We start from the raw sequence: 6861 nt of genomic DNA, 5'->3' as shown, positions 1-6861 counted from the left end.
CCCGCACCCAAAGCGGGTATTTTACCACTTAACTACAAAGCCAACACATTGAAATCTTCTATCGAGGTTCTTGGAACAAAAATCTACAAGACTGTAATATTATTGTTCAAACTAAATCAAATTTGTTCTTGTTTTATAATGACATGTATACGGCATTTTTTTCGAAATAAAAATATTAACTATAGTTTAATTGGTCAATAAATTGTTATAATTGAAACATTTAAATAATATAGTTAAATTTCATTAATATATACAGTAAAATAATATTCATCATTATCATAAAAATATTAATTGATTTATTAACTATATTAATTAAATATGTACATTAATAAAAATTACCATATATTTTATCGCATATTATGTTTGCTACATATTTTTGTATGTAAATTCAAAATTTTGGAAATAAAACTTATAAATAAGATGCGACTGAGATAAAACTCTAAAATATGTTGGATTTAAAACATATCATAATCACTAAGAAAGAAATTCAAATATAAATGTAGAAATATTTTACTTAATTTATAAAAAATAAATATTTGATATATAAATATACAAAGCTATATTAATTCATCGATGTAATAAAATGACACATATATATATTAAATTTCATTATAATTGTTTATCATAAAAATAAAAGATACATTTTAACATAATATGCACTTATATATTAATAAGTATTTTATTTACATTTTTATTTAAATGTTTTAAATTGCACATATTATGATTTACATATAGAAATTCACGTTTAAATAAAAATAATGATTAACTTAATTTAATATTTATTCATTTATATTCTATAATAATACATTCATCAAGATTATAATAAAATATGAATGTAATTTCAACTGTAATATTTATAGTTTGTTTTTATTTGTATCAGTGTTAAATAATATTTCAAGTTTTTTTCAAGAACTAAAAAAAGATAAAAAAGATCTAGTATAAGGTTAAGCAAAATGCAAGCGGTGGGGTTCGAACCCACGCCTCCGAAAAGAACAGTACCTTAAACTGCCGCCTTGGACCACTCGGCCACGCTTGCTACTTATTTGTTTATCTTATAAGTTTTTCTTGGTCCCTGTCTTATCAATATTATTGATAAAAATATTATAATTAACAAGGGTATGGTATTTGTGTTTAAAATAATCAATAATAAATGGTAAACGATCCCGGTGGGGGTCGAACCCACGATCTTCTGCTTAGGAGGCAAACGCGTTTCCACTGCGCCACGAGACCATTTACCTTAAATCTTATATTGAATTTAAAAGTGAAAGGATTTTTAGAAAAGAATAAAGTTTTAAATATTAATAAAAGAACTATAAAAAAGAAAAATAAATTTAGAACAGGTCTATTGAATGAAAAAGTAACAAAAGAGGAAGGCCTCTGCGGGAGTCGAACCCACGACCTTTTCCTTACTAGGGAAACGCACTGCCAACTATGCTAAGAGGCCATCTGTTTATTATAACTATCTTTGAAATACTAGACGAACATTATCTATATCAACTATAAAATCAAAAAATATATTCACACTGTAAAATTTAATTTAGTTGTATGACTTATAAATCGGACAAAAGGGGGCTTCGCCGGGAATCGAACCCAGGCCACTTGCACCCGAAGCAAGTATTATACCACTTAACTACGAAGCCTATTAATTACTTTGTTCTTTGGTTGAATATCAAATTTCTTATCAAAGTTATTATTAAAAAGAAATTATCTTATTCTATTGTATATCAAGGCAAAAAGGGCTTCGCCGGGAATCGAACCCGGGCCACCCGCACCCAAAGCGGGTATTTTACCACTTAACTACAAAGCCAACACATTGAAATCTTCTATCGAGGTTCTTGGAACAAAAATCTACAAGACTGTAATATTATTGTTCAAACTAAATCAAATTTGTTCTTGTTTTATAATGACATGTATACGGCATTTTTTTCGAAATAAAAATATTAACTATAGTTTAATTGGTCAATAAATTGTTATAATTGAAACATTTAAATAATATAGTTAAATTTCATTAATATATACAGTAAAATAATATTCATCATTATCATAAAAATATTAATTGATTTATTAACTATATTAATTAAATATGTACATTAATAAAAATTACCATATATTTTATCGCATATTATGTTTGCTACATATTTTTGTATGTATAATTCAAAATTTTGGAAATAAAACTTATAAATAAGATGCGACTGAGATAAAACTCTAAAATATGTTGGATTTAAAACATATCATAATCACTAAGAAAGAAATTCAAATATAAATGTAGAAATATTTTACTTAATTTATAAAAAATAAATATTTGATATATAAATATACAAAGCTATATTAATTCATCGATGTAATAAAATGACACATATATATATTAAATTTCATTATAATTGTTTATCATAAAAATAAAAGATACATTTTAACATAATATGCACTTATATATTAATAAGTATTTTATTTACATTTTTATTTAAATGTTTTAAATTGCACATATTATGATTTACATATAGAAATTCACGTTTAAATAAAAATAATGATTAACTTAATTTAATATTTATTCATTTATATTCTATAATAATACATTCATCAAAATTATATAAAATTTAAATGTTGTGAAATAATTATTTTTTCATATTAAATTTTTAATATTTTTTTATTTTTTTCAAACAAATTTTTAACTGTTATGTTTTTTTACATCATTTTTTTCATTATACCAATATTTTTCATATTATTTTATTATTATTATTTTTTTCTTAATCCAATTTGTTTCTAATTAATTTATAATTTTTATTTAAAAACAAATTATTTTTTCTTCACCAAAATCATAGATTGTTGTTTTTTTTATTCACTATCTCGACAATTAAGGTAACAATAAATAAATTATCATTATTGTTTTGAAATAAATATTCATAAATTTAAACTATTTATTGCAATTTTTTTTGTTTTAGTATAAGTTTTGCAAAAGCTTTAATGATAATACTTTAAATTGTATTTTATTTAAAATATTGTTTTTTATATATATTATTAATACCTATTAAGAGCGGTACCTCTGAAAAGCAGGTTCTCTTAAGAGCCAGCATAATTAACTACAAAAATTGAAAACCACTCAATAGAGAACTGACAGTTTATTGTTTTGGTTCTCAAAAATCTGGATTATTTTTTCTATTTTTTTGGTAAATACATTTTAAATATCCAGAAAAACAAAAAATAATTACAAAATATTAAAAAATGCAAATATATTTAAGAAAAAAGAAATGATTGCCAATACAAATTTTTGGCAAGAAGAATAATCGAAATTGGTATAAAATAAATCAAAACTAAAAAAATAAAATAAATACATGAAACACGAGCCACCTCGGGTAGTAGTTTTTTAAATTTGTTTTAACATAAATTACCAGATTTTAAATTAATTTAAATCTATTTCCACGGGAATATTATTCTGCCACGGAGTTCTCTGTACTGTTGTTTTATTTTTTTAGTTCATCATATTTACTCATCATCAGTTTTTCAACTCTTTAATTCTCACCGAAATATCCCCTTGTTCTTTAGGTTTCTCAACATCTGTGGTTTTTTCGTTCTCTTCGATCAAATCTTCAATTGAACAACCCATTACATCTCCCAAAATACTCTAACCTTTTTATCTAAACAAAGCGTGCTTCCAGCAGCCAATTATTGTTTCGGATGAAACACCATTGTTCCAACAGTCTACAGCATATAATATGGCATCGCCCACATTCATTTTGAGCCCTGAATACACTTTTCCCCGAGAATGAGTTTCAATAATTTATTCTGACTTTAAATTTGATATTTTTCTTCGATATGCGGCCTCGAATGAGTGTATTATTCCTGCATCACATGGCTGGAATATTGATGTCGTGTTTTTTCGGTAAAAATTCCAGCCTTATGTGCGCAAGGTTTAGTACATACACATACAAACCCTTTTCGTTTAGTCCTTTGTAAATGTAGCCACGTTTTTCTTCTTCAATAGTCGTAGTTATGATTAACTTGTGGCTTGGAGCATTATCTACTATAAGAAGAATGTTTCTGTTTTCTCTTGTTAGTGTTTTTTCCCATTTGAGTAGCAATCGATGAAACAGCTCTATGTTCATCCAAACATTAGTTTGAAAGTCGTATGATTATTTAACGTTGGTGTAATTTCCATCAGTAAACCACCTTGGATTATGATATTTTCCAACAACCAAAAGAATTTTTCTCTTTCTCCACTCAGTGAACAGCATATCATAATTGTAATTCTTTCTTTTTTTTCTCCTTGCCTCCATGGTTATCAGAACCAATTGACAGTGTTTTGGAAGGTAACAGCTTATAGAAAAGACCTGTTTCATCCGCATTTTCCACATTACCAGGGACATACTGTGCAATACTTTCAACCATCTTATCACTTGCCTTTTTGTGTTTATCTGCGTCAACTGAATTGTTATCTCCACACAATTTCTTTGATTTAAGTTGATTTCTTGAACAAAACGACGAAATCCAACCGTTTGAAAGCATCATATCATCATATCCCTTTTCGAAGCAGTATTTAGAAGCTGGGTTCTTGACAACATTGTAGCAAACTGAGGTATTGTATGACCTCATAGTTTCTATCATCTTGAGTGTGTTCTCTTTCAAGTCTGGGTGTTTAACTTTTCTGAAAACTTTGGCATTCCCTGGTATTGATGGCTCAATCAAATTTCCCTTGATATCATTCTTTAACAACATCCTCAGAGACTCGCGTTTTGGACATTTTTGTAAATTTTGGTTTATTATTTCTCTCATTTTTTCAATGACTGTTTCGGGAAAACATTAGCCCACTGTAAAATTTGCTTTTTTTTCATCAATTGATAAAATTGTTTTTGGTTTTGGTAAAGACATGAATAAGTTATAAGATTAAATGTTTTTTAATGACATTTGTGAGTGTAATGAAACATTGTTTAAAATTATTTTAAGGTTAACATGTGATAATTTTTTCCTTTTTTAATTATTTTTTTTCTTGTTATTATTTTACATTTTACATTTAAAATGTTTTTTTTTCTTAAAAAATTGAGTAGAAAATAAAACGCCCGCTCTTGAGAGAACTAAATTTACTATACCCACCCGCTTTGGGAGGTTTTACTGTATATTAATAATTTTATTATTAACAATTATTTTTTAGTTTTTTATAACATGATAATTTGGCTGGTCGTGAATAATTGTTATTGAACAATAAATGTTATTTTTTAATTATCATTTATTATTAAATTATTGTTAATTATTAATTTTATTTGGTTTTTAATTTGAATGTGATGTTTATAAACTGTTTTATTCGATATATAATTAAAAAGTTACAATTGATATAAAAATTGATGGTTCGTTTAGAATCGTTTTATTTAATGAATGTTATACTTTATCTTCCACTTTCTGACCTTCCAAATTTCTATAAAATATCTTGTGCAACCATGGTTTCTTGTTATTCTATGAAGACGAATCCATGGTCATCCAATGATTGTGTGTGTCTTCAAAAATCATTAAATATTATAATTGAATATCTTCCGAACATCGAAACACTTACAATACCCAAAGCAATTGAATATAATAACCATTTGTATTTGAACACTATCCATTATTTTAAAAAATTGTCAATAATCAACAACACAGAAAGCATTTTTGATCCACAAACTAAAATCAATTGCCTCTTTAGTTACATGAAATCTTTCAATTCCCAACAAAACTATTTGGAAAGAAAAATGATGTTTTTGGATTTATTTGAACATCAAACATGTTTGTTTGTTGAGAAAATAATTTTGTCACAAGATTTTCTAGTTTTTTGCAAAGAAACTGTTAAATGGGAAGAATTTCCCAAATTAAAAATTGTCGAAACCGAAATCCAAATAAGAGAGCATATCAATACTTTTCTCCAAAAAATCGCGAAATTAAAAATTCCAAATGATGTACACAAAGTAGTAAGTCTTCCATTCGTTTACGACTTTTATGAACAACGAGAAAAAACGAACTTTTTTGAAACAATGTTTAGTTTCACAAACAAAAATTACAGCTTTTTTGTTGGTGGTTCTGTTGGGAAATTTGTGGTGAATAAAAAGTTCAAATTTGACTTTCATAATTTGACAAACGAAAACGACAAATTGTTGTATCAAAAATTGTATTTACCAACAAAACTTGAATTTCGACAACCTGGAAATTACACAATTTTTAGAGACTTATTAACTGCGGACATTTTGTGTCCAAATGTTGTTCTTCCAAAAACAATCGAAAATATTTCTTTATTAAATCCAAATGCATCAATTTCAAATTTAAATGATTTGAAGAACCTTTCAACAATAAAAACCATTCAAGAAGCAAAAGTACCAACATTTTATTACGACAAAATTGTGTTTAAAAACGTCAATATAAATTTCCAAAGATTACTACTTCCACTGTGTTTGTGTATTTATTTTTTGCTTCATATTGGAATATCTTGTTTCCTTTTTAAAAGTACAATTTTTAATAGTATTATATCATTCAAATATGATTTTGTGGTGTTATTCAATGTATTAATATTAATCTTACTTGCTTTTGTTTTGTTTAAATATCACAACAAAACAACTTATTTTATTACTATAGTTCTTGCCGTTTTTTGTACATGTTTTGCATATGGAGCATGGAATATGACAAACATTTACATAATTATATTAGTTTTGTTTTCCTTGTTCTACACTTCTATAGAGATAAATGTGTTATTTCACCATGGAAATTACTCTTTTTCGGAGGCAATTTATTTTTACACCAAGTCAAAATCTTTGAGTTGGATTTTAAAACTTTGGGAAATGGATTCGGGGTCTGGAAAAAAAGGAAAGTATTGGTTGACTTTGTTGTCAATCACTTTTTTATTGTTTC

The sequence above is a fragment of the Entamoeba invadens genome (genome assembly GCF_000330505.1).
Source record: "Entamoeba invadens IP1 unplaced genomic scaffold scaff_1105074725187, whole genome shotgun sequence".
Lineage (NCBI taxonomy): Eukaryota > Evosea > Mastigamoebida > Endamoebidae > Entamoeba > Entamoeba invadens.
This window is presented reverse-complemented; position numbering follows the sequence as displayed.